The 26,812-nt window shown below is 37.1% G+C and overlaps 1 protein-coding gene across 9 annotated transcripts in view; it reads left to right on the top strand.

Moving 5' to 3' along the window:
• The window catches only part of CTNNA2 (catenin alpha 2), a 1,148,556-nt gene that overhangs the window by 431,289 nt on the left and 690,455 nt on the right, over positions 1-26,812 (top strand). The window lies entirely within an intron of this gene.

Raw genomic sequence — 26,812 nt, 5'->3', positions numbered from 1 at the left:
CCCCTTAAAAAAAACTTACCATTTTTTTGTGTGGTGAGCAGGTATAAAATCCCTTTTTGCAACTTTGAAATATACAATACATTCTTATTAACTATTGTACTGTGTAACTATTTTATGCTGTGAAATAGATCACTGAAACGAATTCCTCCTGTTTAACTGAAAGGTACCCTTTTGACCATCATCTCCCCGTGTCTCATCCCCCTCGCTGCTCAGCCTTTACAACTGTTCCTCTACTCTCGGTTTCTATGGGATCCACTTTTGTAGATTCCAGATAAAAGTGAGATTGTATAGTATTTGTCTTTTCATGTTGGCAGGAAAGTAAATTAGTGCAGCTATTTTGGAAAACAGAATGAAAGTTCTTCAAAAAACTAAAAATAGAATTACCATACGATCTAGCAATCCCACTTGTGGCTATATATCCAAAGGAATTGAAATCAGTATGTTGAAGGGATCTCTGCACTGCCATGTTTATTGCAGCATTATTTACAACAGTCAAGATATGAAAGGAACACAAGTGTTCATCAATGGATGAATGGATAACAAAAATGTGCATGCATACAATGGAATACGATTCAGCCTTTTTTTTTGACAAAATAAAATTCTGTCATTTTTGGAAGTGGGGATGAACCTGGAGGTCTAACTGCTTTTTAAATAGAGTTTCAACAGATTATCTCTTTAAACCTCACCTTTCTCCTTCTCTTTACTCAAGAAGAAGCTGATTTCTCAAATTTCTACAGCCTTGAGGGGGTTTGCAGTGTAAATTGGGTTGTTCTGAGCTTCTGCGTTGCTGGCTTAGGATTTGGCTTTCTCTGGCCTGCTAAATGGGCTAACATACCTCCTCCTGAAATCCAGCTTTCAGAATACTATTGCTGTTTGCTTCTGTTGTCTTTGTCCTTAGAATTAATGCCTTTGAAAGGAAATGACTTTATGGTAATATTAATGGAATTTCAGGAAGGAGCAGTGACAAATATGTGTGTTAAATCAATCAGCCATCTTCAGCCACCACTTGCTTTTGTTTTTAAGCAAGGTTTTTGGTTTTTTTCTTCTCCATGTTCAGGGGAATGACCAGACATACAGAGGGTTGTTGTGTACGCTATCTTGACCAAGGAGTTGAATCAAGATAAGATGATCAAAGCACATTTTCAAAGTGAGTTGCGATTTTTGGATAAAAGTAGAGGTGAGATAAAATACGTTGGAATAAAGTTAAGTGGAGGAACCTATTTGATGTAAGCGCTCTGCTGTATTCAACTGTCTAGCTCATTCCTAATGAAATCATTGTAGACATTTGTTCCTATGTAGAGGTTGAAGAAAGTATGTTTGTGAATACCTTGTCTTTGTTGTTCAGGTAAGGTAACTTAGAAACAGGACATTTATTGCATGATGATAAATAATTCTTTAGAAACTTTGTTTCAGAGTCTCTAGAATGCTACATTCTGCTTAGTTGCTGATAACAACTGCACAAATGATATCACAATATGATCCATGGCACAGTGTTAAAGGATAATCGAGTTCAACGTTATTATCTCGACCATTTTATCAGAATTTTATAATTTTAAGTTTCTCTCCTAATATATGTAGAACCTCAATATCCTTGTAAATGGATTTCATTAAATTTTCCCTAAAAAGTTAACACCCATCCACCAAATAATTCTCACTAAGAAAAGGATTATTTACTAGCAAATCATATGTAGTTTGACACGTCTGTATGTTTAAAGTATAAGAAAAAGCAAAGCAAAACTTTTGCTTTTAATTTAGTTAATTTATTAGTTTTGATGCTGCATTTCATGGAGACAGGTGCTTCAGCACCCCCATTAGTAGGTGAGCAAGAGAAAGAAATGAGTGTGACTCTTAGTTCCCTCTGTCCCACAGATCTGTTTTTCCCTGAGTATCCCTGACACTAATTAAATTCAATATTTCATTTTTATATAAAATTGTATTTGTAAAAAAAAAAACAGATCCTGTTTCTAAGACAGATTTTTAAAATCATAATGACATACTTTATTTATACATCTAAGACTTTTTTTTCTGACATAGCCAGATAATCGACAGGGAAGTTAATTGGAATATATGAATTATTTAGGTTTTAGGCCAATCTATAATAATACTCATGGATCTGAAGATTATGATAAAATAGAGAAGGCCAGCTCTTTGCAGATAGGCAGACCTGTCCTGAAATATCCAAATGAATTCACAAAGTCTGAGCTTCTTATCACTATTTGGCTATCAAGTTATACTGGCTGCATAAAATCTCTTTGAAAAAGTGAGAATGGTTCTGGCCACCTATTCACCTCCAACCTGAGTTTCTCAGCAGTTCTTGGTTAGATATTTTACTCCACATGGTTTCCTTCATTAGTACCCAGTGATTCTATGGTGAAGAATAAATAGCATGCTGATTATAGAATATGATAGTAGAACTCTTGGCATGCATCATTTTTACCGTGTTCTTTAGAGAGTGTCATAATTTTTAGTTTTTAGAATATAGACATACTGTTTAGAAGCATACATAAGTTATAATATTCCAAGACATCTCCATAAGACATTTTATTTATTTTATTTATTATACAGCATTTTCTTTCCTGATAACTACAGACAAACTGGAGGCCTTTTCTTATCCTATAATGAAACACTGAATTATACCCATTCACTTTAGCAGAACTAATGCTTACCCACTGGCTGAATAAATCAAGCTGTTTATATTTTCTTTAGCACGAAAAGGAAATGATAATTAATGAACTTGAGAATAACATTTTAAATGTATATAGTTATTATAGTATAACAGTGCTGCAGGGCTACTAGCTGACAAGGGTAAGGGTATGGGCAATTTTATTCTTTTTAAATAAAATTTAGAATTGAACATCTAAATCTGGAAAAAGTATTAACAGTTTATTAAGCGTTATGTTTTAGGAGTTATGCTAGGATACAGCAGTATTAAATAATATGTAATAGAATGAAAGACTTATTGTTTAGCTCTTAAATGTCGTAAGCCTATTAGGTTCCTTCCAAGTAATAAAGACAAATGCATATCATGATAAAAATGGGTAGAAATGAGTTCTTTGCAAAGAGAGAGCTGGGTCAAGATACTGAATTATTCATGGCAGAAGTAGCATTTGAAATATTTGAAAGGTGTACAGGAATAAGAGAAATCAAAGATGGAGAGTATGCTTTGGGGGTAGGGATGACAAAGCAAAATTCGTTATGGGAATGTGTATGGTACATTCTGAACACAGTGAAGCCTGCTTGATTAGATAAAAGGACATGAAATAGAGAAAAATATGTTTGCAAAGAGATGTTGAGATTAAATTACAGGGGTCAGGACTCCAGTTAAGAAACGCGTGCTTTATGATGGTAGGCAGTTATTAAGTCTTTGTTTTGGTTTGATTTGTTTTGGTTGGGCTGGTGTTATCATGATACTGATATTAGGTAATGTCAGTGTTCGGGAACAGCCACCCTGCCTTCAGTGATTGAGAGTGGCTCCTCAGAGTGTCCACGGGAGATAAGAGGTCACAGAGACCTGTTAGTGGATTTTTACAGAAGTACAGACAGAAGACAGTAGAGTCTGAACTAGAGCGAAGACACTGGGAATGTAAAGGAGAGAAACAGATTTAAGGTGAATAATGAAAATAACTTGATGGATTTTTTTTTTTTAAAGAAGAGGATAGATGGGGGAAGGACCCAAAAATATTGCCTTTCTGTTTTCATGAGATGTGTTTATCAATTATTCATTGAACTAACATGTCACAGGGCTGATCAAATTCATTGACAATATTTTTTGAAGAAAAGCATTTAACAGTGTTTAAAATCTGTCATATATTAGGTTTTGATCATATAAGGTTACTCTGTAAATATTTGTCTTTACCTATTGCTTATTGTATTCACATAGTAGACTATTAGTGCTTTCGATTTAATAGTTACACTGTCAAAACTCATGGTATGAAGCACATTGCAGTTCTGCTGAGGCCTGCGTTCAGGTCTCACATTCCAGAGTCAAATTTTGACAGCTGTGATTGGCCTAGTGGACAGGCCTCTTCAGTGGCCATTTTTGGTTCAATACATGGGGCATAATAACTTCCAAGATGTTATTTTTAAAGTTAAAAACAAAATGTCTTTGTGAGGAAAAATATTGGCCTTATAAAAGATACTTATGTTTAGCTTGGGTTTGTTGAATCTTAAGGGGTCATTTAGCTTTGACAGATATACTTTAATTGTACCTCTTAAATTGTGTGTTAGAGAAGGATTGTGAGCATTAATATGAATACCTCAGGATACACCCCTTAAGAAGCTCCAGGATCTTTCCTAAGGGTGATCTGTTACCTGAAGCCTTCCTTTAGGTAGTTCTTTGTCCTATGGCAGCTGTGGTTTTAATTGTCATACAGTTTGTTGACTTACATAAGGTAACGTTTCTGTCATTCAACTGTGTTCAGATATTTATTTGGTATCTATTTTATACAAAATACTGTTGTAGACACTTTGGAACAGGAAAAACATTGAATAAATGAGCTGCTGACTGTACCTTCAAGGAAATTATACCTTGTAGTGTCCAGAAATCTGCTATTCTATTTATTATTTCTGATTTGAAATAACTACATTTTGAACATTGTGGTTGCTCATGATATAATAGAGAATAGGATATCTTGTTGATTAAGAGGAATCTGAGTCAGATGAAATTTGATACATTATTATCCAAGAAAGAAACTATTACCTACCACTGGAAAACCAGTGTGTCTGCCCAATTTCCAATCAGCCTGAGGCCAGTTTCATTTTGCATGGGTGATACAGGTGATAGAGGTGGATCATCCTGCAGCTTCATGTATATTCATACTTATCTGATACTGCCAACCCCTCTTAGTTCGGTTTGAAATCTCACTGGGAAATGTACTTCTTCCTTTTACAGGTTTATCAGGTGATAAGGTCCCACCAGTCCTGAAACAATACCTGAAAAAAATGTTAGTAGTTACCATATCCCTGACCTTGAGGTATATATTGTCTGTTTCATAATAACAACAGGCAAAATTGCAGAACATATTATTAAAGGGATGATTTGTGGGTTCTTAGATAAAGTATCTGTAAACACTACAGCCCTACATGTGTTTACTAAATACAAGCCATGTAAGGATAACCTTCCTTTGACAGGGAGATGTGATAGGTATTGGGGCTCCAGCAAAGACTTTACACATTTTTAATGTCTTTCTGGGTAGCTCTAGGGGCATTTTGGTAGATTAGCAACTGAATATATTATTTCATCCAAAAGTAGGTAGTAAATTAATTCCAGAGGGAAATTTATAGTAGTCATTTTCAGAGAGTAACCAGACCATTTTCAGAGAGTAACCAAAATAGTAAGATTCAAGGAATCAGAGATGTTTTGATTAGAAAAAGATAGTGAAAGGAGAATAGCTGCCTTCGAATAATTGAAGAACTCTTTTGTAAAAGAAAAAAAGGGACATATTCCAAAAGTGTATGTACGACCACAAGGAAATATTTAGGCTCCATAGAAGGCAAAACTTTTGAATAGCCAGAGCCCTCCAACAAATTCTATCACTGAAGCACTCTGAGCTCCTTCAAAGGCTAGTGAGTTCTCTCTCACTAGGTCGTGTCTTGTGAGGATTTAGCAAAAATGCTGTAACTAGAAATTAAAACGTGAGGCTGAACTTCAAGGTTTTTTCTTATCCTGATACTATCACTTTCATGATTTTCTAGACATGCATCTGTTGGATGTAGGTTGGTGCCATCATCAAGGAAATTCTTCATTCCTTGAATTCTACTTGTCTCGTTTTTCTTTGGCCCATTTTATACAAGAAGCTGGTTTGAAAAATCGGAGGGAATTTTGGGCTTTTAGATGATCAGAACAGAAATGATAATCAGTTGCAAAGTCCTTATTCATCAGTTCTTTATGGAAAAAATTTGCAGTTTACCTAGTGTCTGACTAAGTTGGGCATTTATGTAGAAAGAACCTGGTTATGATTTACCAAAGATGAGGATAGTTCTTCCATGTTAAAAATAATAATAATCTGGGTTCCTAGCCAGGCACTATATCTCATGCCTGTAATCCCAGCACTTTGGGAAGCTGTGGTGGGCGGATCACCTGAGGTTGGGAGTTTCAGACCAGCTGGCCAACATGGCAAAACCCCATCTGTAATAAAAACACAAAACTTAGCCAGGCATGATGGTACATGCCTGTAGTCCCAGCTACTTGGGAAGCAAAGGGACGAGAATCGCTTGAACCTCAGAGGTGGAGGCGGAGGTTGCAGTGAGCCAAGATCACACTGTTGCATTCCAGCCTAGGTAACAGAGCGAGACTCTGTTTCAAAAAGAAAAAAAAAAAGGCAAGAAATAACATGGGTTCTAGATACCTTTTCCCTCACTTCAGAGGACTCTTTGGCATAAACTTTGCAAAACAACCTTAGGTTCTCTTATATTTGCCTTTGTTCCTAGAGGCTGCAAAGGCAGCCAGGCCTTGGTGCATCTGGTGGAGCACTAGCTTTTGTGAAATAGGGATTGCTTTATGGAGCCTGGACATCCATTTTGGATTTCTGCTATGTACTTCGAGTCTGCCTACCCACTATAGACTTCCTGGAGGCCTAGATCTTCTGACTCTCAATTAGTGATAATGATTCGGGGAAAGTTTTCTCCAAAGACGAAACTGGAAGTTGTGTTTTCTGAGATTGCTGCTAGAAAATTAATTCTGTTCTACAAAGACATTCCTCATGTGAGTCCATTCCTCTAGGGAGGTCAACTCAAGTATGATTTTTTAAAGCATCAAATTTACTAACATTTTACTTCTTAAAAATGCAACGTATGTTTGTATTGAAGGTAGAGTTCAGCAGGTCTTTGGAATATCCCCGGCTTGTTAAGAATTTCTCCGCAGCAAATGTTACTCAACAATATAAAACAGATTTTAGCCCTTGCTTTCTGGCAGAGCAGTTGGACTTGGAATTTGCTTCTTTATTCAACCTTCATATGACTTGACTTATTAACTGCAAAACTAATATATGATTTTTTTTGTATCTGGTAATTTTGATTAGACAATTTTTTTTTTTTTTTTTTTTTTTTTTGAGATGGAGTTTCGCGCTTGTTACCCAGGCTGGAGTGCAATGGCGCGATCTCGGCTCACTGCAACCTCCGCCTCCTGGGTTCAGGCAATTCTCCTGCCTCAGCCTCCTGAGTAGCTGGGATTACAGGCACGCGCCACCATGCCCAGCTAATTTTTTGTATTTTTAGTAGAGACGGGGTTTCACCATGTTGACCAGGATGGTCTCGATCTCTTGACCTCGTGATCCACCCGCCTCGGCCTCCCAAAGTGCTGGGATTACAGGCTTGAGCCACCGCGCCCGGCCCGATTAGACAATTTTTAAATTTATGAAATTTCATGGGATAATTTCAATCCATTAAAGTCTTCAATATGCAGAATTTCAATCCATTAAACTCTGCAATATGCATTAATATCCTGCTCAGTGCAACTGTACACAGTATACATGTTTACTAGTAGTTAAAAGACCTTGTAGGTAATTGACTCACCAATAAGTTGTAGTTTTATATCTTTTAAATTCATCTTGTCTTTTTAATTAGATTTCCTTATGAATATTATATATGTTTAAAAATATAAAATTTAATTATGAATAATGGGTTTCTTTTGTTTTCTTTTATTTCCCCAATGGCCTACCCCACTCCCCTTTGCCCCACTCCATTATCCCAGACCTTGGTAACCACCATTCTATTCTATACTTCTACTACTGGTTTAGATTCCACATGTAAGTCAGATCATGCCGAAGAATCCATTTCCTAATTGATTTGAACCTATGGTCCTTGAAGTGTGACGTGAGGACTAGCGCTAGTCTGTAAGCTATTTGTGACTAGTCTTCAACAAGCTATTTATGACTAGTCTTCAGAGAGATGCGTACAATAATCATCAGCATTTAGAAACTTTCGTAGTAATTTTACATTTCCACAACAATGGCATAGAATTTTACAAAGATGAATCAGTTCACAATGGACTGGAAGTTTGTTTTAACTACTTTTCATCCCAGATAGTTTGGGAAGCCTTGTTTTAACCTTTCAGATGGTAGTACCCAAAAAGAGGACAGAGGCTGACAACCACAAAAATGCCAGCAGATGTTTGCAAAGGCAGTGTATACAGCAAGCAAGTGCAGCTTAATGCTATACAAGGCTCCTAATTGAATATGGAAATCCAGAGATTTGTGAATCTTGGATAGGTCACCTAATCTCAGAATCCCTCTCTCCTTACTCAGTCTTACTGCCCCAAATCCCCAGCACTAATTTTTTAGACAAAAACAGTTATGTCTGGAAGGTACTGTTTAAAATGCATGCAATCAGTAATTGCCCATTGAGCCTCTCTCACACATTCAGATTCTTTGATGAGATTGGCTTACAAAGCTCAGGACCCAAGGTACATTCTGATCCAAGGTATTCCTGTGGGGATGGGCCTCATCCATCTGGGGCTGAGTGGAGGAAGTCTTTTTGCTGCACACTCAAACTGCAGAACCTGAGCCCTAAGGGCAGTGGGGACCTGTCCTTCCTCCCCACACTCTACCTCCATGGCCCTCCCTTTCTCGGAAAAAACAATGCTTTATTATAGTCATATAGGGTGGAAAAAGAAAATCATGAGAGGAAAGAGACAAAACAGAAAGGAGGAAAAGGGGAGCAGAGGAGAAAGCTAACTGTGATGGAGAAGAGGGAACCAGTGAACTTGGGATTTGCGTGCATGTGAAATCATAGTTTAAAACCTTGAAGGTTTTGTCTTTTAGCTTTGGCTACCTCTCAGTCACCTATGCTGAAATACTTGTGTGTGAGAGATTCTTCTTTTTTCCCCCTTTTATTGTGTTTTCTCTCTTTTTTTTTTTTATTGAGGCAGAGTTTCGCTCTTGTTACCCAGGCTGGAGTGCAATGGCATGATCTCGGCTCACCACAACCTGTGCCTCTTGGGTTCAGGCAATTCTCCTGCCTCAGCCTCCTGAGTAGCTGGGATTACAGGTGCGCGCCATCATGCCCTGTATTTTTAGTAGAGACGGGGTTTCACCATGTTGACCATGATGGTCTTGATCTCTTGACCTCGTGATCCACCCGCCTTGACCTCCCAAAGTTTTTGTGTTTTCTTAATGCTAGATTAATGAAATCTGTTTCACTGTTTCACCTTGAATTTCTGGTGTAAGTGAACCAGTTATTGAAGTAAGCTTGATGTGTGTACACTATAAACTACTCAATTTACAGTATGAAAATAATCCCCGATATTAAGTGTAAACAAAGTGTTATTTACATTTTATGCAACTGCTAGTTTATGAGTACTCAAGACTTTGTACGTTTTAACCAGGCCTATTTTTAATTGAATCTTAAAAAACTAGATTCTCAAACTTTTCATTACATACATTGAGTTACAAACCTGATAAACCACCCCATCTTCCTCCTTGCACTTTTACCACTACACATTGTATTTCATGCCATGGGCATGAGAGGCACCTATTGATACCCAGACAAAAGAAACTTTGAACGTGCCCACTGTAATAGCGTGCATCGATCCTGTTGATCCCTGTGATCTTTGAGTTGAAGATTGTGTGTTTTACTAGTCATTAATTTATTTTGTCTGTACATATGTCATTTTAGGTTAGCCCTCTGAGTCAGTATTTCTGGAATATATATTTGATTAGCTCTGACTAGAGATTTTTGCTTGTGGATATCTTGGACAATTATAGTTATTTCTTGTTTTAGAGGGTTTTTGTTTTTTATGTTAACATTACCACTACCACCATCATCACCCTGGTATTTATTGAGCAACTTCTGTGTAAACAGGGTGGACATTTTCTCATATGTCATAGATTTATATGAATATAAAAAAGGGGCAGGCAGGCAGAGGGAGCTAATATTTATTGTATACTTAATGTGAACCCACCATGTTGCAAGCTCTCAAATCGAACCTTCCTAACAACACAGTGAGGCTGGGATTTGTATCTTCATTTTTTAAATAAGAAAATTGAATCTCATAGAGTTTAAGCTACTAGCCCCAGTCAAACAATGAGGCTGAAATTCAAATGTAGATCTATGGGTTTCTGGAATTACTATTCTTTACATGGGCCCACCGCCTGTATGCTTTTAAGCATCCTTAAAATGTTTCTGTGCTTCATTTGCCTGTATTAATGCTTTATGTGGTTTTAGTTCTTTAAATTTTTTGGGTAATTATGACAGCTTGATCACATCTCCAGATAACATTGCATATGAAGTATCTAAAGATCAGTAATAAATATAAAATAAAATTTAAGGAAGTCCCATGAGGTAGTGGAAACCATTCCAAAATGAAAACAGAAGAGGTCTGTGTCTTAGGTTCAGGTCTGCACTAAGCTGTAACTGTAAAATTTGAATATTTTATTTATATATAAAATGAGAAAGCAGAGATACATAATTTCTAAGGTTGAGCTTTAAAATTATATGTCTCTACAGTCTGAAAAACATTCTTGAACTATTTTAATTTTTCCTATTATCAAAAAACATTTTTAAAAGAAATTCTATTTTCTCTGACTTTGTGTTTGAATTAAGAAGATGAAAATTAATTTGGCCTGATTATAGAACTTTATTAAGTTGGGGGAAAGTAAGTGTGAAAACGGCAATTACTTTTGCACCAACCTGAGAAGATCAGGGACCACCAAACACTACTAGCAAGAATAATTTGCCTACTTTTAAAATCATGCATTATCTTTAACTGTGCAACTCTACAAAATTGTTGAGTCATCTTTCCCATTTCACAGATAAATAAACTGAGGCTCAAACAAGTTAAAATGTTTGGGGTCAGAAGAGCTACTACAGGTGGGACTTGAGTCTACACCCAGCTTTCCTTGCATTCCAAGCCCATTGTCCTTACATCATTCCAAAGGCAAGTTCCAGTCCAGAAGTCTTTGGGCGTCCCAAGTAGGGAGGGCATGTGACTCAAGGGACTGGTTGCCTCTTCTCTGATGAAAGCTGTGTCCTTGCTCTCCACATCAGGATTCGACACTACCAGAGATGATACACAGAGGGAACAAGACAAGCTCTTCCTCATTTCCCCAGAAAAAAAAACATGGTACCCTTTGGTGGACTGAAAAAACGCAACCCAATGGCTTAAATCCTATTTTATGTTACAAATGTAGGTAGCATTACTGAAAAGAGATAGATTTAGAATAAATGCCCAAGGTTTTACTTTCAAAGATAAGTAGCAATCTGAATGAGTTTGCTAAGAGGGATTTTAGGATGAACATATAAATAGGGCTCAGTAGTTATTTGGATGAGATTGCAGATTGTATAGATCCTTAACAAGTTATCAATTTACACTTGGTGTATTTGTATGACGTTTGCCAGAGAGTGGGAGCAGAGTTAGCATATCTCCTTGATGGAAACTAATCTTCCTCCTCAATGAATAATAGCAACTATATTACAGACAGGCTATTCTCTGCCAGCTGTGGTGTTAGGTACTTTGCACTTATTACTTCTTTTGATTCTGCTGACAGCCGTACTAGGGAAGAACACTATTGTCTTTGTTTTACAGATGACGAGGCAGAGCCTCCGAAAAATTAAATGCCTTGTTGAAAGTCACATGGAGGCAAAACCACAATTTAGACTGCTTTGCTCAGAGCCTATATTTCTCCCTGTCTCTCTTTTTAACTTTTTATTTGGAAATAATTTTAAATTTATAAAAAGTTGCAAAAAAAAAAAAGTACAAAGAACGGTATATGCTTTATGCAGATTTCCCTGTTAACATTTTGCCCTATTTCTGACCCCACACCTTCCTGTTACACCGCAGCCTCACAAAGAGACCATCATTTATTTTTAGTGCCCTGGATTCAGTTGATCTCATGATCAGCCCAGTGTGGCTCACCTTGTCCAATGCTCTAGTGAAATTCTAAACTTCAGATATCTTTGAAATAGAAGAATTGGTGTCACACTGTAGTTATATGAATACTATACATGAGACTAATGCCTTAATCTAACTAGGGTGGAGAAATGACCACGTTTTACAAATTGTTCCTCTAAAATGTTTTGGGGTTTGCTGATTATTTTCCAAAGAACATTGACAGAGGCCTCGCAGTAATAAATAATATATCTTGTGTTATTTTTACTTGCAGAGATATCCTTTTTGAGTGCCATTTTTTTCTTTTTAGGTTTTATCCAATTGTTTCACTCAAAATTAAATGCAAGTCACAGTTCTTTGGACTATTAAAGGATATGCCCAGAAGAGGGCAGACTTGCATGCTGTAACCGTTTCCTGTGTAATTGAGCAATCTGCATGCTGGTGTTGTAGAATGGCAAGGAAGAGAGATTTAATAATAAATAAAACGAAAGGCTTATTCTTATTTGGTACAGGATTTCTAATAAGATATCAGAGTCAAAAAGGCTTAAAAGAACAATGTACTCTATTTAGTGTATTCTAAACGCAAAGGAAAAAAATATTTGTTTGATTTGATTTTGTTTTTCTGAGGCAGTATTCGTTTCCTCAGTATTTCTGAGGGCTTTTTATTTTTTATTTTTTTCCCATGCTGGGTTTTTTTCTTTTCTCTGTTAGTTACCCAGAGAATTTTCAGTGGTAAATGCTTTTGAATGCCTTATAAAGGTACAAAGTTTATCTACAGTTTACAGTATTATTTAGTTTCCTCATCTGTGAAAGGAGGAATGGTGAAAATCCCTTATTTATGCCCCACTTCCTAAATGTGTCCTGTGGGAACAGTTATATACAACCTGCCCCCATTTCCTCCTCCTGCCTCTTGCCTGCAACTGGCATCCTCTAGCCCTTCGAGTGGCACCATCTAGTGGCTGTTTCTGTAAACTCCAAGAGTCCATTTTTTTTCTAGTATCTTTCATCCCACCTCATTTGTAGACGGGCGTAAAGTTGTCTAAGGAAACCTCTTTCTTTTGAATACTGGCATAACCATTTTCCTTACCTTAATCCAACATTCCTCACCTTGATCCATCTTGCCTCATTATATTAGAGAAGTTTCACAGTCTTTCCAGAGATAGAGGTCTAAAATATATACAACTGGAGGAATCTCGTTGGAAAAAAATACAAAATCATGAATAAACTTTAGATACCGGGATTTGGAGGAGGGCTGTGCAGTTGAAGAGCCCTGAACTTTAAAGTCTCTTAGCTTTTTCTCTCATCCCCTCCCCACACTCATCTTTGTTACGTTTTCTTTCCTGTTATGTGACCTAAGCCACAAAAGAGCCACTCTTCTTACCCTGTTTGCTAAGTTTTGATGTGAAGGTAGTTTCTATCATTTTGCAATGAAATTAGACATAGAAAATAATGCCATTGACCTCTAGATGTCTTTTCATAACTTCTTCCCCTCCCTCATTAAATCTTATTTCCAATCAAAAACACATCCATACAGAGGTTTCTAATTCAATTGGTTGTCATTTCTACTTAATTGTCCATATCACAATAGTGTTTGGTATTATTTTGCTCTAAAAATCCATTTTTGTTTCAAATGTAAGCCAGTTCACTTATATTCTAAGTTAGGGTTTTCTGGCCTGGCTAGAAAAACTAAGAGCCACATATAGTACTTTTATAAAGGAAACTACTCTTAGTGTTCCAAATAACAAGTTTAGAAATGAAATTTGAGAAAACAACCTGCTCGTAAGATGGGGCAGTCTACATGACCTGGAAGACAGTCCACCATTTCACTTAGCATTCAGCATCTATTGTCTCCCATCTTCAGGTTTATGTCTTCGCTCATGATTTCTTGCCATATCTGCACATACTCCATATAATTTGATATTTCCTTAAATTTTCTCACTTTTAAAATCATATGTATTTACTTAATGGTATATTGCTGTGCCTTCAAAGGAACGTTAGTATCATTTGTCATAATAACCGCAGAAATGAGTAACAATGACGTGAAAATGAAATTATACACTAAGAAGATACTGAAGCCTGCCGAGGGCCCTGCTCTCTCTATTAAAAAGGAAGATTAGAACATGCTGGAGAGGCTTGAAGTAAAAGAAAGAAACAAAGACCGTATTCTGAATCTAATCAGAAGACTGGAAAGACAGTTAAAAGAGGGCTACATTTCTTTCTAAGTAATTCTGTGGTAATGTCCCATCCTGGTTCTATCTGAAACAGTCTTTGAGAAACACTGATGAAGAAATTTTTTGTTTTTACTCTTGTAGGCATTACATATGCCTTCTGAGATTCATTCTGTTAACCTTTTATAGGATGGGATTAATCACGATGTGTTGAGGCAGACATGTTTTTTAAACTCTGTGTTAATACGATTTGATTGGTATGACACCAACTTCCCAGGGCTATTTTAAGTGTTAAATGAGAAAACATATGTAAAATGCCTAGAACAGTGGTTGTCCCTCAAAAATGGCAGTGCCCTCAAATTTACTCCCTTCTCCCTACCAAGGAGGAGCTGCGAAGTAAGGAAGAAGGGGAGAGCCAGCTCACTGCCATCTATTTCATGTGCAAAGCAAATGAGCCCTTTGTTTTTATAGATATGTAATGATATGAATAAACAGATACACTGTGGATCTTGATTTGTAGAACAGAATTAGGATCATCGTTATATGATTTTTTCACAGTTTCAGAAAATGGAGTATCAGAAAGAGTGATGAAGATGTATTTGGATTGACATTCTAATTAAAGATATTTCTCAGTGTAATATTTATACATATGAGTAGATTCACAATTTGGAAAATTTTAAGACACTTTCCCGTATGTATGTGTGTGTGTGTGCTTGTGTGTGTTGGAGGGATTTGTAGCTGTCGGAAAATTTTATTATCCAACATTTTTGGAGAGTGAACTGAAATGTAAGAAGAGCAAGTGTTCTGTTCACATTATGTGCTTAAATTATGACTAAAATCACAGGTATAAAATCATAGTATGCACTTTTTGCATAAGGACAAAGCATTTGTTCTTCAAATGAGATGGAGGTGGCTCCTAAGATATTGCCATAGCTTTAAATGGCACTTGCCAATTTTTTTTTTTAGGTATTATCTAGAACACCTTAGGACACAATGTGTAGTAATGTAGTTACTACAAGGCTGTTAGATTCATTGCCAAATAGTGCTCAGAATTCAGGGATCAGATAAATTAGATTTTAATTGGGTTTTAAAGCTAAGCTGAATAGGTAGATAAGGTAGAATTGGTCGGAAACATACTAATGTAATAAAACCTTTGGTTCTCCAAGGCCCCTGAATTAAAGACAAGGCAGCTATCAGTGACAGACGATGCCATGGAGCAGTCGTGGAAGATCGATATTAATAGGTGGAATGTGCTGGTTTCCAACATAATCATATTACCTGGAACCATGGAAAAACAGAGACCTGACCTGAACTCTGTTATAGTATAGAATTTTGAACACAAAATGAAATGGAGTTTTATCAGCCTCGTAGGACTCTCAAACACAGTTTATTATTGTTTTGTTAGCAATTTTTAAAAAAAATATTCAAGACACAGCACCAAGTTGTTTATGTCTGAATGAGCTGAGTGCTTGATTGTGTAGACACCAGTAGCTGAAGTAGCTTGTAGTGTCTGTCTCCAAACTGAGACTTGTGATGTTTTAGACTTAACTTTCTGTGTAATTCTGTTCTTTTCCTTACCTCTGTCCCTTACTACAGTATCAACCTATCTGTTTACATTGGAATAAATATATTCCAATGACTGTTATCTTAAAGTGTTTGTAAAATACATACACTGAACTCATTTTATTTTCTGTAGTCTTAAATTGAGTTTTTTCTTTAACATTTATAGATATTTTCTTAAGAGAGCTATAGAAATCTTTTGTTACTTTATCTCCCAAAATACTATTTCCTTTGGAAATTTTTAAATTTTTGTTGTTTTCCTTGTTTTTGATATGCTATTTTTTTATTTTACTATTAGCCATTTGTCAATAAATTCAATTAGAAAACTCTTAGAAGTAAAAGTTTAGCAATAAGTCTAGATACAGGTAGACATCAATGAATAATCTTATATGTCAGCCATGATCAATCATAAAATATAATGAAAGAAAACTCCTACTCACAGAATTACAAAGCCATGATTTTCTTAAAAACTCACGGACCTGACTGGGCATGGTGGCTCACACCTGTAATCCCAGCATTTTGGGAGGCTGAGGCAGGTGGATCACCTGAGGTCAGGAGTTGAGACCAGCCTGACCAACATGGCGAAACTCCGTCTCTACTAAAGTACAAAATTAGCAGGGCATGATGGCACATGCCTGTAATCCCAGCTACTTGGGAGGCTGAGGCAGGAGAATCGCTTGAACACAGGAGGCAGAGATTGCAGAGGTTGTGGTAAGCTGAGATGGCGCCATTGTACTCCCACCTGGGAACGAGTGAAATTCAGTCTCAAAACACACACACACACAGACACACACGAACCCTACTAATTTGTCTAAAATATTTTTAAGGGAAGTCAATATTGAATCGTTTGTTTTCTTTTTATAAATTAGATAGTATTGGAACATACTTTGTATTGTTTCAGTATTTAGGAGCAGGGTCTTATAAAATCTAAGAACAAATTTATTTGCAAAGAAAATGAAAAGACAACCTTTTCAAGAAATTGTCTATAAATTTTCTGATGGGAAGATGTTGTTTTGTTGTGTTCTTAAAGTTAATTGCAAAATGCTTATTACAAATGTGAGATTGCAGATAAATACCCATTTGATCTTTGGCATTAATTTTTACTTGGGAATACCCATTGCTGCTATTATAAACCCTTCACCCTATCCTCACTTCTTCTATCCCTGTTCTTCCTTTGCCTAGCAACCTGAAAAAAGCAAGTTTTCTATCAGGCAGCAGATGAAGGTTGCCATGAAAACTGTGAATGAGTCAGGACCCAGGCATCCATGTGTGTGGGATGGGGGGGCTGTCAGCAACCTCTCTCTCTCTCTCTCTCTCTCTCTCTCTGTCTCTCTGTCTCTCTCTCTCTCTCTCTCTTATTTTGTCTCTGCTGTTGTGCCTTTTTCCTCTGGCGCATTTCTGTTGCTGTGCTCAAGTGGTCTATAGTGCAAATGCAACCTGCAGAACGTCATAGCTTAGCCTAGCCTACCTTAAATATATCTGGCACACTTACATTAGCCTACAGTTGGGCAAAATCATCTAATACAGAGCCTATTTTATAACCAATGGTTAAATATCTCATGTAATTTATTGAATATTGCATGAGTAAAGAAACAGAATGGTTGTACGGCTGCTCAAAAATCCATTTCTACTGAATGCAAATTGCTTTCTCACCTTGAAAAATCCTAAGTTGAACCATTGTAAGTCGAGGACCATGCATAGTGCTTTATCCTATAGGACTGATCTTTATAGCATGAATTTCAGAAGCCACAGCAAGCCTCCTGAGGGATTGGCAGTCTTGAGCTTCTGCATTTCTAATCAGCTGTGTGGCTGCCAGGTCCACCTTACGTGGATTCGGCAGATCCCAGGGTTGCGCTCATGATTGACTTTTATGTTCCTTTGCACCATTATTGAAAAATTAACATCTTCAACTTTGCTAACCTGTTTCTCCACAACAGCCTTTATTGAATGTTGACCTTTCAATGTGGTCTTCTGCTAATTTATTTTGACTGGCCTGTTCTTAAGTCTATTTCAGAACAGGTTGCCTCAGTCTGGAATCTGGCCACTCCATGTCTTATTCCTGTACTGCTCCAGTTTTGCAGAGTACTCCAGCAGCAATCATTTTGGTGTTTCGGGCAGAATTGCATTCTGAGACCTTGTCATGGAACATTTAGACTGCTACTTCATGAAAAACATGAAGTATTAATCTCACTAGTAATATTGCTCCACAAGTAGTAGGAATCCCCACTGAGTTAGATTTCTATAAGTTGACTAGCAGTGAGTGCTGGAGGATATCTATCTGTAAACCACATGAGAACAAAGACAGAAAACTACCCTTTTTTTTTTTAAATGGAGTCTTCCTCTGTCTCCCAGGCTGGAGTGCAGTGACAGGATCTTGGCTCACTGCAACCTCCACCTCCCAGGTTCAAGCAATTTGCCTGTGTCAGCCTCCTAAGGGGATTGCAGGCATCCACCACCATGCCTGGCTAATTTTTGTATTTGCAATACAAAATAGAGATGGGGTATCACCATGTTGGCCAGGCTGGTCTTGAAACTGAAATATCTGTAGAAATTCTTAGAGATCCTGTAATCCAACTTCTCATATTGTAATTAATAATAATAATAATAACAACAATAACATCACGTTGGCATAAGGGCCAAGCATAAGTTGTTTATGGCATAAGCTCCAGGAATAAGTGCTTTATATCAACTGGCTCATTCAATCATCACCCAATAGGTCAGGGAGGGACCATTATTAATCAAATCTTACAGTTGAGGGCATTGAGCATTAGAGATGGTCACTATCTTGGCCCAGGACCTTGCAGCCAGCAAGTGCCTATGCCAGGACTCAGGTCCATGCAGACTGACTCTAGATGGCTGGACAGACCAGGAAGCTGAGAACCAGGAAGGCAGTGGCTTGCTCAAAACCACACATCTGATATATGGCAGAGATGATCAAGTTGCCAGGACCATGGTTCCCAGTCCAATATATGGCTGTCCATCCTGCATCTCTTGGTGATATTCTAGATTCTATTTTGATAAGACGTTATTCTCAGTCATCATGTATAGGAGACACAAAACAAAAGGGAAAACATTGTTGTAACAGGTAGTATTGAAATTGGCAAAAATAAAATATAGTGAGCCCTGAATCCTAAAAGTCTGATTCTGCCAGGCCAGGTACTCTGATGGTAGGAACAGTGTGCCAAATGAGGGGGTCTTGCCAATCATATTCTGATAATGTCTATCATTGATTTTTCTTATACACTAAGGGACAACTTGCCCAAGTTACCGACCCAAGAGGCACAGTTGCTTTATCCCCAGTAAGTGGTGGAGTCAGGATTAATTAGGACCCCTATCTGTCTGGCAACACATCTCTTTTGTGTTCCACAAAAATTTTCCTGCATCCTATCCTTGTATGCAGGAAGATTATATGAGATGCAATGTAGAAATGAAAAACCCTACATGGACACATTGACACATTGAGAACAAGAAGTTCCATTTACAAATGTTAGTCTTCACTGAGTTCTAATTTAAGAGAAGTCAGCCAGATGCGGTGGCTCACACCTGTAATCCCAGCACTTTGGGAGGTCAAGGTGGGTGAATCACCTGAGATCAGGAGTTCAAGACCAGCCTGACCAACATGGTGAAAGCACATCTCTACTAAAAATGGAAAAATTAGCTGGGCGTGGTGGCACATGCCTGTAATCCCAGTACTCGGTAGGCTGAGACAGGAGAATTGCTTGAACCTGGGAGGCGGAGGTTCAAGATCACACTATTGTACTGTAGCCTGGGCGACAAGAGCACAACTCCATCACTGGGGTAAAAAAAGAGGGGGTGGGGGAGGGAGGGGTCATTCAGAACATATAGTTCATAAAACAATTTTGCAGAAGAGGAAGTTAAAAAGAAAGAGCAAAAATTTTCTAGCAAACTCACCCTGGAAGAGAGGAATCAGTTAAGAATTGCATTCAGTTACTAATGGAGACCCAAATACCAATGGCTTCAAAACAGTGAGTGTTTGTATCTCGTTAAAAAAAAAAAAAAAGTCCAGACACAGACATGGTCCTGGTGACTCTGGGATATCATCAGTATCCCAGGTTCCTTCTATATTTCAGCCCTGATGTTAATAGTGCTGACTCCATTCTCAAGATTGTCTCATAAACCTAGGTTCAGCCTTCTTATCCCCATTCCAGACAGGAAAAGCAAGAGAACACTTGCCAGCTCAGCACTTGGTCTTTAAAGATTCCTTAAAGCTCCATGTAACCCCCTCTCAGCTCATCGCCAGGCCTTTGCCATAAAGAAAGCTGGAAATATAGAGAGGTATAGTATTTTTATGTGAGCACATTGTTACCTCCAAAAATATAAAGGTTTTATAAACGAAAGAGGGCCTGAAAATGAACCTTGTTTAAGCAAATGATAGCCTTTGCCACAAGGCATGGAAACATCCTAAAAAGTGTCCAAAAATTAACAGTAACCAAACTTGATAATTATGCCATAATTAATCTATAACATACTTAAAAATATGCAATAAAATATATAATCATAATTTACTAGTTCTAGTATAACCCATGTATATATAATATATTTAAGGATTGGAGATTCTTGAGAATGAGTTCACCCATTAATTAATATGCCAATTTTTCTTCCCTTGTGTCTGTTTCTAAATAAGAATTCAGCAGCCTGAAATTGCCTAAAATAACAGAAACAAGTAACTTACCAGGAAATCAACAAAGGAGGATTTTAAAATAATCTCATTCACAGTCATTATTTATTGAAAGCCAGGCATTGGGCTAGGTATGTCAGGATGGAGGGGAGGGACCTAGGCTAGCACAGACCTTAAAACCTTCACAATCTAATCATTTAATTAAAAACTTTACCCTAACATCTGGAAGCAACCCACTAGACGTAGCCAAAGTTTTTGGATGAAAATGTTTTGTATCCTTTAAGTTGTAAAAATAAGGAACCATATAATTTATTCATTCAGTAAACAAGTCATATATGTACCCAACTTTAAAGTGATGACTCAGATATTCCAGAAAAAAGTTTGGACTTCCAGTAGTTTACTCAAACACAATATCTGTTCTTTCACTTATACCTCAGTAGCTGTCAAATGGTCATATAGGCCACTATGTCACTCCAGTATAATGTGAACTGCAAATACTGGGTCATGGTACAGAAATCAGTGACCACAAAGTACAGTGCAGTGTGGGGAGGAGGGGAAATCTGGAAACCTAAGCTTGAAAACAATTGCAAGGAAAGGTTTCACATAAGGAAATCCATGAGTGCATATTCAAAATATGCCGACATCTAAGCACACGAGGAGCATCCTAGAGTGGAAGAGTGAAACACTTCAAATTATGTGCATTAATCATAAGAAACTGTCATATTCATTAAGTAGAGAAGGAGAAAAAGGGCTCAAACAGTGTCCTCCATACACAATGACAGCTTTGTTTTAAACATTTCATTAAGTATGTTAAGAATCATTAAAGACAGTTTATGAACACATTTTATTCAAGTTCTTTATGCTTCATGTATCAACATTCGTTTGCAGGAATAAATATTGCCATTCTCAGAAAGGCAAAAATGATAATACTTAATGTTCTTATTTACCTTTTCTCATAAATAAGTTTCTTGTTTGGTTTTTTGTTTGTTTGTTTGGTTTTGTTTTTTGAGACAGAGTCTCACTCTGTCACCCAGGCTGGAGTGCAGGGGTACCACCAGGGCTCACTGTAGCTTTGACCTCCTGGGTTGAAGCAGTCCTCCCACCTCAGTCTTCCAAGTAGCTGGGACTACAGGCATGCACCACCACACCTGTAAAATTGTTTATTTTTGTAGAGACAGAGACTCACTATGTTGCCCAGGCTGGTCTTAAATTCCTGCACTCAAGCAGTTCTCCCACCTTGACCTCCCAAAGTGCTGGAATAACACTGAGCCACGGTGTTTTGTCAGTATTGGTTTTGTAAATCATTTGAAAATTAAAGAGAATACTGCCTGCGTTGGAATATATAAATTAATCAAGGCAGAAAAAGAATACTATATCTCATCACTCAGACACAACTGATTTTAACATTTGATGTAAATATTTCCATTATTTTTCTGTACAAAGGTTTTAATGTTCTTTTTCTGCCAGTTAGCATCCTGTGTGTTCATTGTCTAATGTGTTTAATTATCTCTTTTTTAATAGACATGACCATTTAATTATCTATTTGAAATCAGCAATGCACTAGGTTTTTTGATTTGTTAAATTATATCTGTTTACTTCTGTGAGCAGCTACGATATGTCAAATATCATGCTAGATCTTGGAGATGAATAGTAAAATGAGTCACACGCCATACCCCCGAGATTCTAGAGAAATTCATGTATTCAGTAGATATTTAGTTTAGTATATATTATGTTCTTATAGCGTACTGGGTACCACGAATCCAGTGATCAAGACAGTCTATTAGGGTAGGCTCACAGGTACTTCAGGGCTCACTTTTTTGTGCTGTGCTTGCTAAGGCAGAGCTGCACACAGGGCGCTATGGGGTAACTAAATTAGACCTAGAGAATTAGGAGTGAAATAATTTAAGAAGAAGGTGATGGTTTGGCTAATTTTTGAAGGAGTTACATGAAAAGGTAAGAAAGAATTTTCTAGGCAGAAGGAAGTACATGGCAAAATAAGGAAATTAAAATATAGTATCTCATTAGAATGGTCAGAGCCCTCTGCATCCACGTCTAATGTCCTCCCCTCCCAGGGGAAAGAACTGAGGCCCAGTGAGGTTAATGTGCTCAACATCACATAACTAATGGAAGCCAAAATGGAAACTAGAGCCATGTCTCTTGACTCTGTCCTATCAGACTGAAAAACTGTTGCCAGGAACGTAGGCTAAATTAAGCCTCCTTACTCCATTTCATATTTAACACCAAGTGAAAGGAAGGATCTACACTTTACAATGACAGAAATATTTGGAGACCCTTTGGCTCACCGTGTTAATTACACTGAGGACTGAACTGAGAGTCTATTACTTTGAACTGAACACTGAGTCATTAGTTTGCCCCCTGAAGGAGATTTTTCAAGTGATATTTTTCTTAAGGTTGAATATCAAAGTATATATCTAAATGACATCAATATAAATGCCTGGTATAGTCCAATATTAAACAGCAAAATTTCAGTTCGCCAAGTAAAAATTTCCCAGTCATCCATTATAATTTAATCTTGCTTGTCCTTTCAGAGAGGAATCATAAGAAAGAGGGGTGTTATCAGACAACAAGCTGAAGACATGCCACACACTGTATTCTGAGCCCCACAGTGGGCTACTTTCTGTGTTGAGAACTCTTTGTTACTTTCAGTAAGAAGGGTACCCACTGGGAGCATATAGTTGAAGTGAATTGACAGAGATTGTTTCAGAAAGTCACTTTCAGGGTCAGCACAATGAGCCAAAGCTTCTATTGTTCTGCAAAAGCACCAGAAACCATTTACAGCAATGGCCCTCAGGCATGGAAGATACCAGCCTCGGAGGAGACAGACATTATGTTCTACTGATCCAGAGTTAAGGGGACTAATTTAGATGAAAATAATCAAATATCCAGAATTCCATACACTAAAAATTCTGGTGTATTAAGTGTCTGACATGTATAAATTACATTTTTACAGTGGCTATATTACCTCAGGGCTAAAAGTACACTTGTTACACTTTAAGTCCTACATAAGCAGAGAAAACTTTTAACATTTTGGGATAATATTTAGTATGTTAAAATAAATGCAATAATTCATGAAAACATTTATTATCAATTCCAGTGGAAAATCTGATGCCTTGATGAGCATATTTTTTCACTAAAGCCCTTTGTTCATGTTTATTATAGAAGTTCCTGTTCAACTAGGATATGTGACACATAGATGGGTCACATAAATGGGTCACATATCCTACTTTTCATAGAGTGTGTGTCCAGTTGGGTCTAGAAAATTTATTTTCATGAAATTAAGGGTTGGAATGCTTATTTGTTTTTTAAGGTTTTAAAAATAATACCTGACATTGTAATGATGCAAAATAGTGCTGATAACAAGTAATATTATAAGGTAATAGTCTTTGTTATAAATTAGTAGACACAGAAACAAAATTAAAAAATACCTAGGATTTGCATTGCCATTGAACATATAAGCCATTAGATTGGTTTCAAGTTTTAGTCAAATAAGTTACTACAATAAGTATTTGTCAGATGTTTGCTATTTGTCATGGTATTGTTATTAAAATAAGTATTTTCCATGTACTGGGTGCTGGAAGATGAGGGTATCTAAAGTTTTTTTAGGATACGGGCTCTGTTTCCTGAGTCTGTAGTAAGTCAGCACCTAGAAGATGGGTGCTCATAGGCCATATCATGAAGTGGTGTAAGTGCTCCAAAGGGAGGGGAAAGGAAAGGTAAAGAGGACTAAAAGAGTGTTATGAGAGACGTAGGGTTTGCTATGGATTTAAAGAGGCAGCTTTCATAAGATGGAAAAAAATGAAGATGGCACATGGGAGGGCATTTGAAAAGAAGGCAGCAATCCAGGGGACTATGGGCAACAGTGACCACAGATCACCCAGATGAGCAGGCGCCCAGTGTTCCTGTCCCTGCCCTCCAGGAAAAGTCTGGCTAAGGTCATGTAGGGTCCACAGTCCCCTCATCACACAGTGGAATGCCTTATGCACATTAGCAGCTCAATGCATATTTGCTAGCTGAAGAAAAGATAATTTATGGTTATTTCCATAGCCATTAGGGAGTTGTTTCTTCAACAAGAGAGTGAGATCCCTATGGAAAGCAGTCATGCCCTGTGTTGCATTCATCTCCCCTAGCACAGAACTGTGCACAAAGGATGCTTATAGTACATCCATGGATGCCGGCTTGTATATCTCAGTGTGTCGCATCAAAATCACCGAAATAATGAAATGAAAATGTTGGTATTTCTTGAACTGAAGTGGGACTAAGAAGAATACCGTGTCATTATGATGGCAGCATAACTCAATTGCTAACAATAGGCTGCATGACTTAAATTCCTCTTCTATAAAATGGTAATAATGATAGTACCTACTTCATAGTTGTGAGATTTAAATCGATTAATGAAAGTAGAGTGCCGCAAACAGTACATGGTGCATAGCATTATTAGGATTTTTGTTTGGTTAAAAGAAAAGATATTGATGTGAGAGAGCTAAACTCTGACAGTTAGAAGTGGAGACAATTTATCCAAGAGCACAGTCCATGTTGATTCCAGGACAATATTAATGAATGTTCAACCTATTAAATTTAACCTGTCAGTCTGATAGTCCCTATCAAACTGTTTATAAATATGAGCCATAGAAGTTGGAGATGCTTATCTGAACAAGAAAGATATCATACAAACTTTCAAATGTGTCTGTACTTTCAAACAGTATACCCAATTTAAGAATCTTTGCATTTCAAGTCCCATTAGGATAATCATTTATATTTCATAATGTAAGCAGCAAATATGCTATGACCCCCAAGGCCTTGTTTAGATTTGATGAGGGAATACTGTGGGTGGGATTGTTGCCTCTATAATTGTGTAAATGTCTTTCATATTTGAAAATACTTCAAATGTGATGGGAAAGTTCTGGACTGATTGTTTTATGCACAAAATGTTAATTTTGTACATATGTTATGTGAAAGACCATTTTAACTTTCAGAACTGGCATTTAGTTCAGATTTCAAGATAATGGGGTTCATTTAAAAAGTGAGGAGATGCCTGGGGAAGTGGCTCATCCCTATAATCCCAGTACTTTGGGAGGCCAAGAGAGGAGGATCAGTTGAGCCCAGGAGTTTGACATCAGCCTGGGCAACATAACTAGACCTTGTCTCTGTAAAATAAGTAAGTAAATAAACAAATAAATTACGCTGACATGGTGACACCTGCCTATAGTCCCAGCTATTTGGGAAACCGAAATAGAAGCATCACTTGTGCCAAGGAGTTTGAGGTTGCAGGGACCCGTGATCACACCACTGCCCTCCAGCCTGGGTGAAAGAGTGAAACCGTGTCTTAAGAAAAGAAAAAAAAAATGAGGACACGAAGCAGCTTCTAAAATACCAGATAATGCTAACAGTGTGGGACTTCAAAATGCTAACTTTTCAATTCTTTTCCATATTTTAATTATTTGAATATCATCAGCCTTATATTTTTAACATATTAACTGTAATTATTGGAGGATTTATTTTGTTCTAAACTTTTATAGAAATCTTTCCAGAGAGTAGATTCCTCTTTAAGCAATATAGTTACATGACTGAAAATATACATGAAAAAAAAAAGTGTGCTGCATAATTACTGGAGGAAAGAAAAATTTAATCTTACCCAAAATATAAGTTGGCATTTCATGTAAGCACTAGCATTATTACTTAAGATCAATAAAGAGTTTGTGAAAACAACATAAACTAATTCTTGTATTAAGAAACATGAAGTGACATCAGGAGAAGAAATCCCATTGAGAGAAAAATTGTATTCATTATGAACAAAAAAAACCACACCTGCAAATATTTGTCCCTTTCTGTAAATTTCATATTGAATCTCTGGAGAATTCAATAGTGTGGTAAATGTAATTTGTAGTTCTTTACAATTATGGTCTAAATAGATGAAGTCTAAAGGGAGTTTGCCTATTTGATTTTCAAATTTGCATCACTTAAAATCCAATCAGGCCAACTGTTCAGATTTTTATTAGATATGAAATACATGAATGGGTTCAGAGCCTTCACTGTGTATTGAAAGAACATATCTGACTTTACAGCAGGCCTTAGCTAAGGGGTTCAGTTAGTTGTGGTTCAGCCCCATTCCTGTAAAGCTTGTTTACTGACTGCTTGAATTGCTAACATATTATATCCTTCGATTTTCAGTAATCAGTGTTTTATAGGCCAGCAGATTGCCTTTGATTTTTGAGAATTTGTGGTAACATATTGAGCTTACCAGATTTATGCAGGAATGTAAAATAAAAATAGTGTAGCAGGCACTCGGGATTTTTGAACACAGAGGGGATTAGCTTTACAGATGGCTGGCACAGATAATGGCATTGAGTAATTTAGCAGCCACGTAAGGTAATCTGTTGTTGACAGAATATATTAACATTTACCTGCCATGTACAGGTGTTTCAGTTGCACTGTGCTTGTGACTCAGAGCAAGCGGCATCATTTGTAGAGTAAGTCTAAAGTTTGAAATCTCTAAAACATGCTTGGGTTTAAGGACTTATTTTAGGGAGATATTCTAAGAGCTTGCCAAAATATACTATATAATTTATTCAGCCCCTCTGCCTTTAAAATCATCATCCTTTG

This window comes from Callithrix jacchus, chromosome 14 (assembly GCF_049354715.1).
Source record: "Callithrix jacchus isolate 240 chromosome 14, calJac240_pri, whole genome shotgun sequence".
NCBI classification, from domain to species: domain Eukaryota; kingdom Metazoa; phylum Chordata; class Mammalia; order Primates; family Cebidae; genus Callithrix; species Callithrix jacchus.
Note: the sequence above shows the minus strand (reverse complement) of the source record. Positions and strands in the feature narration are given on the sequence as shown.